The sequence below is a fragment of the Petaurus breviceps genome, unplaced genomic scaffold, assembly GCF_028583685.1.
Source record: "Petaurus breviceps papuanus isolate PSGF00001 unplaced genomic scaffold, PetGlider_PUasm1.0 90633, whole genome shotgun sequence".
NCBI classification, from domain to species: Eukaryota; Metazoa; Chordata; class Mammalia; order Diprotodontia; family Petauridae; genus Petaurus; species Petaurus breviceps.
Genome location: NW_027187293.1, coordinates 6,937,723 through 6,948,562, shown reverse-complemented (window position 1 = coordinate 6,948,562; position 10,840 = coordinate 6,937,723). Strand labels below are relative to the sequence as shown.

The 10,840-nt window shown below is 40.5% G+C and overlaps 2 long non-coding RNA genes across 2 annotated transcripts in view; both read left to right on the top strand.

The window, feature by feature from the left end:
* Positions 1–10,840, top strand: part of LOC138143256 (uncharacterized) — a 127,895-nt gene that overhangs the window by 21,525 nt on the left and 95,530 nt on the right. The window lies entirely within an intron of this gene.
* On the top strand, positions 35–6,666 carry LOC138143255 (uncharacterized). Its single transcript, XR_011163647.1, has 2 exons — positions 35–3,257; positions 5,315–6,666. It is a non-coding gene; the product is annotated as an uncharacterized lncRNA (long non-coding RNA).

Genomic DNA, 10,840 nt, shown 5'->3' with positions numbered 1-10,840 from the left:
ACTGTCTTTTCTTTTTTTTTTTTTTTTTGCCTTTTGAAGGGCATTTGGGGTTAAGTAACTTGCCCAAGGTTACATGGCTAGTTTTTTTTGTGTGGGTGTTAAGTGTCTGAGGCAGGAACCAAACTTGGGTCCTCCTGACTCCGGCCCATGCTTAACTCACTCTGGTGCTTTATTCACTTTCATTGTCTTTTCTAGGTCAAGTTGGTTTTGCTGTGAGATATGTTCTTTCCATTTCCTCTTATTTATTTTTCAGTCTTTTGACTTTGTTTTTAATTTTTAGAGAGTCTTTGACTTCTCTTTTGTCCATTCTAATTTTGGGGCATTTGTTACTTAGACATAGTTTTGTACTTATATCAAACTATTAAATACCTTTCTATTTCTTCTATAGCTCTTATTTTCCCACTCATTTTTCCTTCAGCACTCACATTATGTTCACAAAAAACACTTTATCTCTTTTAAAAATTCTTGCTTCATCTCTTTCAGGAATTCTAGTTGAATTTTTGCCCAAGTTATACTTTGCTTGTAGGTATTTTGGAGTCATTCCTTTCTTCTGGTTTTGTGCCAGGAGCTTCTCTGCCACTCTATTAGCTCTTTATGGTGGGATTCTTTCCCCCCCTCTCATTCTTCCAGCCTTCTTCCTGACTTCAGACTTGATGTTCAGACTGGACTCTGTTGGCACTTCCAGAAGGAAAGTCTGGGCTAGTCTTTTTCCTGCTTTCTTTGAGTCAGTGAATATTGTGTTATGCCACAATCTCAGAGACAAGCTGGGGACCTACAAGCTTTTAGTGCTTCCAAAATGATATGATCTAGTGCAAAACCTGATTGTCTCCCTCACCCCACACCATCTGAGCTCTGCAAATTTCTGACCTAGGTTTCATTTTAGGCAACAGTATATTGCTCCTGGACTCAGCTGCTATCAACAAGCTAGAAAAGACTCTTGGTTCAGAGTGACAGTGTTGGGGGCCAGGAAGTAATGGTATATGGGCTAGTGCCTGCTTGCTTGATGTATGACCTTAAAAGGTAATGAATAGAGCTGTAGAAGATGATTGGCTACGTGTACCTATAAGTTGCCCTGATGCGGAAGTTCAGGGCAGTCGCGATGTAGCTGAGCCTGAATAAACAACTCCTGCAAACCTCGGGTGCTCTGTCTGGTAATTCCTCCTAGGAGGCCGGTGACGACCGAAGACTTACTATGGGTAAGTGAGAGGACGGGATATCAATAGCCCCCCACAACTGGCGCCCAACGTGGGGCCTGGGTAGGGTCCGAGAAGACCGTCTGGGCTGTAACTTAGCTCTCCAGACAGCCTCATTGGTAAAGAGTACCTTTGAGAAGATGGGAGGGACAGGAAGTGTCCCCGCAATTTTGCCCGAGGAGAAAGGAGTTATTGCCGCGCAGCTTTACAAAGTGTGCGTGAAGGGCGGCATAAAGATACCGATAAGAACGTGCCGCCAGTTTGTAGAAAAAATATGGACCATCTGCCCCTGGATACAACATGCAGGGGTGCAGCCAGGCCGATGGGCCGTGGTGGGACAACAAATGGCTTCATATGAGGGAACAAACCCGGGGTCATTAACCCCAACCGATTTCACCATTTATCCTTAGCAGGCTCCTCTAGTGAGGAGTCGGAGGAGGAATCGACTAGCCGACCTCCTCAATATCTGGGAGGAGTTGAGAGAAGCGGAGAGGGGATTAGAAAGCGGGGAAGATGGCGACAGCGAAGGAGCTGGCTCCGCGCGCTGTTCGCTGGGAACAAGAACCCGGAAGAGAGGAGACAGTGGCGCAGCAAAAAATAAAAAAGAGGAAGTGCCTGACTTCGACGCCTACAGGGCGTTGCCCAGAAAAAGGGAGGAAGTCCCCACAGGGGGGGCGGCCGCCTGGGCTGCCGAATGGGCGGAAGGAAGCTGTCCTCCTCCCTTTAACCTTGCCTTTAACCTTGCCGGAGGCCCGATCACTTTTAAGAAGCAGATAGATAACACTTTAAGCCCCACCTAATTACTCTTTCTGGTTTAGGTGATTAAATTGTGGGTTCGAGTCCCACTTAGTTGCTTGTTTAGAATGAGTGGTACATGTTTTGAGTGATTGGTACTGTGCACAGAACTGTTACGTGTCGTATCTTGTGTTTCTGCTGTGTTCTGTCCCTTCTGTGTCTTTGTTTGTCCTATCCAGTCATCAGGTCCATTATGGGCCAAGGATCATCCACAGCCGGCCCGTGTACTCCTTTGAAATGCCTTTTGGACAACTTCACAGACTTCCAGAAACGGGCCTCTGGATATGGGGAGTCTGTGACCAAATTTAATTTAGAAAAGTTCTGTACCATTGGCTGCAACTGCAGGACATTCCTTTGAAATGCTGTATCTCTTTCCCTCCTTCTTTCCCCTGCTGCTGAGTGCAGGCTGGAAAGGGAGAGAAAGAGAGCAAAATATTGTTTTGTTTAGGTTATATGATGGTAAATGCAAGTGAAAGAGTATAGGAGAAATGTTAGGTTGGAATTAGAAAGAAATAAAGTATGTATATGATTTTAAAGGAGCTTTAATCAAAGTCCAACAGGAAGAGTAGACAGTAGTAAAAGCAAGAAAGTTTAAGCATGTAGCAAAGAAAGGAACATGGGTAGGAAGTTAAGATAGGTATAAGTTAGTTGCTATTGAAAAGTGTGAACAGAAGTTTTAAGATCTTTAAAAGTTTGAAAATCTCCTCTTCATTCCACTCTGGCCAAGTGGAGTGAGGAGAGGGTGATGGGATGGGGAAGGAATCTTTTCCCTCAGAACAAAGAGGCAGGTAGATTAACATTTAACTATTTCCTGCCTCACTTAAAAGAGAAAAGTTTTGTGTAACAGAATGCAACTAAAAGGCAACTGAATGCATTCTGGTCATCTTTGAAAAGTGTCACTCCTAATTTGATGCTAAAGAAAAGTTGGAATTCATTCTACTATTTGGCATTTAGGCAAATTGGAATATTTTCCAAGATTTGATACATAAGGTGAGGTTTTTGGGTTCTCTAGAACTGGGATAAGGGAGTAGGTGCCACTCCCTCTCCCCTTGCTAGGGAAGTCAAAGCTATCACTTTCAAAGAAGTTTCTAAGGAGTGGACACAAAATTTATTGGAGTAAAAGTTGGAACAGCTAAAAACATTGGGGGGAGGCATAGCAGCTATATTGAGGGCCCCTGGGGCATGCAGATGACCTTCTTTCCTTTCAAATCCCGGGGACCACAACCAAGCTCTGCAACTGTGGGGAGAGGAGAAAAGCCTCTGCACTTGGTAAGCCTAATTTTCTATCAATAATTTTGGTATGTGATGAATCGGAAATGCAATTAATGTCATTATGTCATTGTTCTATTATGGTATCTCTAAATTGTAAAGTCCTCTTATACTGTAAAAATTGAGTGACAAATCAGTTTTCAATCTGAGTTTTGTTGAAACTAAAAGATGGAGAAAAAGTTGTGTAAAACTAGCTATGTTACTTTATCAGTTCTGCTAACCCTATGTTATAATGTTATTTTCATGTGAATTGGATTCTTTATGTTATAATATCTGATGGTTTAAAGCTTTTATATTTGGGATACAAACAAGTAGTAACAATACTGCCAATATTTACTGTGATAGCTGATTGTCCATTTAACTTTTTGGCTATTCTGGAAATATACAGTGATTATAAGTTGATTGGTTGTATGGCAGCAAAAAAAAAAAAAGGATTTTAGTTTAGTATAACTTCATGTGGAGTTTTAAGGTCATCAGATTGGTAATTCATTTGTTCCTATTTCGAAGTTCAAACTTGAGATGATATCATTACTGGTAAACATCTGTACTATCTATGGTGTATGAAAAGCAGTTTCTCTTAAAGTTTTGGAGTATTGTAATTTGGGAAAATCTTAAGCTTCCAAGTCTATCTTTGTTTAAAAGGAAGTTTCAGTTAAGATTGTTTGAAATTGTAAGACTGTTAACTAAGTTATTGGGCTACTGTTTTAATGCTAAAACCTAAAACTGACAACTTTATACTGACTAGTTCTGCTCATTCAGAACAGTCCCTCTACTACTGTATAATGTTGTAAAATTACCTGGGAAAGCGAACTTGTATGAAGCTCCTAAACTATAAGCTTGACTTTCTGAGAAGCAGCAAAGTCTATGTACAAAAGAGTAAAAAGGATCTCTAACAATTGGCCTTACCAGGACAATCTCAGAAAATTGTGAAGGGAAAGATGTTAAAGGGAATCCCTTATGTATATGAGTCCTGGCAAATCTTTGTGGTATATTGCAACTTAATGAGAGTAAATTGATGTTAAGATAAGAAGGTTTGGGGACAAATGGGGATTTCCAAGCCCCTCCTGTCTCTAAATAGTGGTATGGATACCTTTGTATCAGATGGTTTAAGTATGTTGAGAAGGGTGTGAGGAAGTTTTAAGGAAGACAGAAAGATTTGTAACTAGATTTTATAATTAATAGCTCAATCATATTTGAGAAGAAAAGGAAATAAGAATACAAATGCAATATTGAATCATTATCCCATGGACTGAGATTGGGATTATAAAGTTTCTGTAGAAAAGTTATATCTGTGTATATGTCATAGGGATCCCAGTGTATTTCAAAGTATAATTGGGTATTAATGCCATGGACTGAATTAATTGTTGGGATTAAATCAGAGACACTTTAGTTGAGAGAACGGAAATTTTAGTGTGATCAGATTAAGCATAGTTACAGAAAGATGAGGAATCTTGGGCAGTAGATGCAAATCTATTAGGGCAATGATTTATAAACCTGATGGGAGATTTGACTTTACGAACACCTATGGGGTTCGTTTGAAAAGGAATGTTCCCCACCTATTCCTGAGTCTAGCATTGAGGTGGAATGGATACTGCATGGTTGGATATCTGTAACTAACCTGAATTTAAACAGAATCAAGGATGTTCTATCCTGTCATATTTGGAATGTCACAGGTCCCTGTTTTTTTTCCTTCTATAGCAGGTTTCTATGATCGGAGCAGGGAGTCAGTAAAGGATGTGAGCTCTTTCGTGTTAGCCTACTGGAAAATCTAATATTATTTTTATCTAAGATTAGAACATGTACAGAAAGTTATGCAAACTGCTTAAGATCATTCTAAAAGTTTTATGAGTCTTGAACTGTTTTAAAGAAGGGAAAATACTTTTAGAAGAAATTTTAAATCTCTAGTGGGATTTTGAAAGGCCTATTCTATGGGAAAATATGAAGGACAGTGAAATAGTTTGAGTAATGGGTTATACTAGCCCATACTCACCCCACTTCTGGTCAATTTTCTCTTACTCCTTTTTGGAATCTTTTTGCTAGATTTGTGTTTTTTTTAGGCTCAGCACCCTTCACTGGCAGGTGACTCTTCTGCCGGGAACATTGTCGGCTGAGTATCAACCGTTGCCTGAAGTCGTTACCCATCACCCCTTGGACCTGGCATCAGCCAAATTCCGGACCTTGGCTATGGACCCCACCCCTTGACCGATGATACCCTGAGAGGCAGGGAAAGCTCTTCGCCCCTCCCCAGCGGGAAGTAGCTCGGGAGGCTGAGATCATCGTCCTGTGCCCCCAAATGATTTCGGGTGTCATCTGTTTAAGGGGGGAATGATGGGGTACCTGGGGTCTAGGTCAATTTGTGAAACCAACTTGTGAAACCAGTCTGTGAAATTGTAACTGCAATTTGTATTGTAAAATTGTTATCTGTAAAATTCCTTTCCCAACCTCCGACTCTGCCCATTCCACCTAGGCAACACCCTTCGACCCCTTTTGTTCTTACTTAATCTCTTGATTAAGTAATCAAGGCCAGGGCTGGCCCACACCCTCCTTTATCCTTGCCTTTTGTCTCCTTAACCACCTGGCCCAAGTCTTATCTAAACTGTCTATTCACATGCTCCCCTTGGTCAGCTCTGACCTTTGTCTATGCATTGAGGCCCCCTCTCCTTACTTTTATTCCGGTGAGGGTGGGCGAGAGCATGCAAATTTGCCTAGACATGCTATAGTTGTATTGAATTCTACCACCATATCTGGTCCCCAATTATCAGCATGGACTGAGTGGTTCCAAAACATTACCCAATGGTTTGCCTCTTGGGGAGGTTTGGGGGCGTCAAGTATGGTGTTACTCTTGACCATAGGGTTGCTTGTCTGGTACCTCTGCCGATTGCAGAGAAGACAACAAGGATATATGTTGCTCACACAAAAGGCCATTATGGCCATTGAGGAAGGAGCAGACCCTCAAGTATGGCTGGCTTCCATGGAAGACATGTAACACTCTTGAAGTAAGACGGGATCCTTTCTATGACGGGCAGCCTCTCCTGACCCGGCCGCCTAAGACAGGGCCCGAGGGCGTTGGGTTACCGAGGACGGGTAAGGTTCAGGGATCAGGAGATGACCCAAGCCAGAACATCCTGCATTCCCCTACTGCCGCCAGGGTCTGCTAAATTCAGGTTATTACAACTGCACCGCTTAAGGCTGTACCGGACAAGCGTCCTGATTAAACAAAAAGGGGGAGATGTTGGGGGCCAGGAAGTAATGGTATATGGGCTAGTGCCTGCTTGCTTGATGTATGACCTTAAAAGGCAATGAATAGAGCTGTAGAAGATGATTGGCTACGTGTACCTATAAGTTGCCCTGATGCGGAAGTTCAGGGCAGTCGCGATGTAGCTGAGCCTGAATAAACAACTCCTGCAAACCTCGGGTGCTCTGTCTGGTAATTCCTCCTAGGAGGCCGGTGACGACCGAAGACTTACTATGGGTAAGTGAGAGGACGGGATATCAATAGCCCCCCACAGACAGAATTGTAGGCCTTTTTTTTTTTTTGGTCTGGGATTTCTGCCCTGGTTACTCCTTTGTGGTTTGGGCTAGATGCTGGAACTGAAACCCCTCTCTCCTCCTGGAATCTGAGCCTCACACCTGCTCCTTTCTTCTGAACTTCCTCCTTTCTTGGTACACAACTCAAAGTCTTCCTACCTGGGAACACCATCCTGGATATAGGTTTGCTTCTTAGGCTAACTTGGATATGTGACCCAGAACTGAGTCGTGTGCTGCAAAGTTGCCAGTCTGCCCCTGTCCCTGTTGTGCCTTTACATAGGTCTAGTGGTGCTATAGTATGGGTTGGGGACCTCCTCATACTCCAGTACACAGCCTCTCTCTGGCTAGAGTACTCTGTGACCAGTGAGCTTCTATTCCAATGTCATCTTCATCTCTAGTAAAACTTCTTTGTGAGGCTCCCTTTGATGAACTGGGAGGGACAAATGCATTATTATTATCCAGTTACTTTCTGGATTTCCCCATCAGGATTCATCCTGGTGAATTTTCTAGATTTGACTTCGGAATTTTGTGGAGGGGAGCTCAGGTGTACTGCTTCCTACTAGTCTACCATCTTGGTTTTGTTTCTTACCTTATGATTATTTTTCCAAAAGACATTACTGCTGACCTCTAACTAATGACACTTCGGAAATGATACATTTACTCATATAACTGTACTTCTGAGGACATGGCTCAGGTTATCAGTGTTTTCTCTGTAAACAATTCCATTCAACTAATTTTCTTCAGTGATTTTACAGTGAATGCCTACTATGTACCCATATCTATGGTAAACACTTTGGTGAGTAACAGGTAGTGTAAGATCTAGTCCTAGTTTCTAATTCAAGGAACTTAATATTTAAGTGGAGTGGCAGGTCATGCCCACATGGAAGATCAAAATGAGAATCTGACACCTACCATATATGTAGGCCCTTATTATTGGAAGGTAAGGTCCTTGAGAATGGGGACTGTCTTGCTTTTCTATTTATATTTCTAGTGCTTTGCCCTCTGTAGCCACTTAATAAATGTTTTTCATTTATTCATCCAGGTCAACAAACATTTATCAAGTGTTTGCTGTGTACCAGGCACTATGTCAACCACTAGGAATTCAAAGAAAGACAAAAAATATTGTCCCTGCTCTCAAGGAGCTCAGTTTCTAGTGGGGAAGACAACACATAAACAATTATACATATATAATCTCTCTCTCATATCTAAATACACATATATTGATAGATATTTTCTATCTCCTTTTCTCTCTCCCTCTCCCTTTCTCTATTTCTATCATCTATATCTATATCCATATACATAACCCATTTCTATTTTTCTATAGATAAAGAGTTAGATATACAATAAATTCATGGTAATCTTAGAGGGGAGGCACCAGTAGTTGAGGGAGAGGGAGGGAAAGGCTAGCATATTTGTCAGAATCTAATAAGATGAAATTCAATAATGATAAATAGTAAGCTTGAAGCTTAGGTGCCAAATAATCAACTTCACAGGTACAATTAGATGGAAGGAATGCTTAGATAGCAGTTTTGAAAGAGACCTTGCAGTTTTAATATATTGCAAGCTCAACAAGCCTCAGTGGTGTGGTATGGTAGCCAAAAATGTTGTTTGCATATTGTCTCCCCCATTACACTGTGAGCTTGAAGGAAGGAGGTGTGTTTAGCTTAGTGAAGAGAAGACTAGACCCTTCATGAAGCATAGTAGGTGTCTTCACGTATTTGAAGGGTGTTGGAAGAGGGACTGATATGGTCTGTTTGGTCAAAGGGCGCAGAACCAGGAGCAGCAGGTAGGAGTTGCAAAGACATTAACTTAAGTTTGACGTTAGGGGAAAAAAAACTTCCTAAAAATAAAGAAGTGTTTCTAATAGGCTGCCTTGAGAAGTGATGGATCTTCCCTCCTTAAAAGTTATAGTGGGGATATTTTTCATGTTTGAGTTGGATTAGATGTCTCCTTAGGTCCCTTTTTGTTCTCATATTCTAGGATTTTGTAATGGTTCATACTTCTGTGTATAATTTATCCTATGTACATAAACATATTCTAATTTATATTGTAGTTATTTACCTTTTCGTAGCCTAACAGGACCATGTTGGAGTTGAAAGGGATATTTGACAACTTGCCCAAGATCACATAGGCAGAGGTAAGATTCAGATGGTCTCATGAGCCTAAGTTCAACACTCCAAAATCAGTAGACTAACCCTGGTTCCCCTACACTGATCTCACCCCTAGATTTCAAGCTCAAGTAGGACAAGGACTATTATTTTTCATCTTTGTATCTTCAGTGCCTGGCAGAGGTCTTTAAACTTAGTGGATTCTCTGTTGATATTTGTTGAATTGAATTCAATCTTTCCCCTTTTCTCCTGACTCCTCTTCTCTGACTATTGTGAAATGATTCACAAGCCTTTATCTTATTAATGCACATCACACCCTAGCAATCACTGGTTCAATCTGCTCTTTCTGAAAGTGAACCCAATTTGATTTCTGCTCTCATCATCTGATCCCTGAAAACCCCACAGAAGTCATCATATCATCCTTTCACTGCTTGTTGATACCATCTCTCTCCTTTTGTGTTTTCATTAATATGGTTACTTCTTTTAGCCTTTCGATCTGCAGCATCAATTTTCAAATGTTTTATCTTTTTCTCTCTTTCCTAGGTACTTCAATCTGACCTTATCTTGATTGAAAATAAAGCTTACAGTAGTGGCAGGGGGAAGAAAGGAAAGAAAACCTCCAACAGAAACCTAGTCAAAATTATGGAGGAATAAAAGGCTCTTATCATGTTTGTTATCCCTTTTTGTTTTCCTCTAAACCAATTTTTGTATAGCACTAGCCTAGAGCTCCAAATTCTATCTCTAGTTTATAAATTTAAACCTGTTTCTTATAGAAGTCACGCTTTCTTCCTTAATGAAGCTGCTATATTTAGCACCTTTATTCAAACAATTTCAAAAAATGCCTCTTAACAATTGGAACTGATAATGACCCTTGGGGAAAAAAAAGAACTTTGTGACAGGGAGCAGCAAGAAGAGATTAATTATATTAATTATATTGTTCATTGTGTCTCAGAGAGGTAGATTCACTTCCTCTAAGTGGGATGATCGCCTAAAGAAAGGCGCTGAAAGGTCGTATCATCATGGGACCATAGGGTCTTAGATTTAGAGCATGAAAGAACTTATAAAACATCAAGTTTAAGTTCCTCATTTTACAGATGAGAAAGCTGAGGCAAAGAAGAGGACAAGTAAACAAGTGCTTATTAAACACTTACTATATGCTAGGCACTGTGCTAAGGATTGAGAATATAAATATAGACAGAAGAAACCCCTGCTTCAAAGGGCTTCCACTCTCAGGAGGGAAACCACACATAGAAGGGAACTGAAAATGAGAGGGGCTGAGATAAAAGTAGTTAGGGCAGGGGCATTGTGGAGAAAATTAGGGAAAGTTGGGAGTGCAGACTGGAGAGGAATGAAGATAATGGCTGGCCCATCCCTTTTTTTTCTTTAAATAGTATTTTATTTTTTCTCTCAATTACATACCAAGAAAATTTTTAGCATTCATTTTTACAAGATTTTGAGTTCCAAATTTTTCTCCCTCCCTCCCTTTCCTCCTCTCTTCTCAAAATGGTAGGCAGTTTGATATACTTTATACATATGCTATCATGTAAAACATATTTCCATATTCATCACAGTTGTGGAAGAAGAAACAGATCAAAAGAGAAAAAAACCATGAGAGAGAATAAAGTGAAAAAATATGCTTTGATCTGCATTTGGAGTCCATCACTTCTTTTTCTAGATATGGATAGCATTTTTCTTCATGAGTCCTTTGTACTTGTCTTAGATCCTTGTGTTGCTAAGAAAAGCTGAATCTTTCATACTTAATCATCAAACAATTTTGCTGATGCTGTGTACAATGTTTTCCTGGTTTTCACTTCACTTTGTATCAGTTTGTACAAGTCTTTCCAGGTTTTTCTGAAATCTGCTTGTGTATCATTTCTTATTGCACAATAGTATTCCATTACATTCATATACCACAACTTGTTCAAACATTCCCCAATTGATGGACAT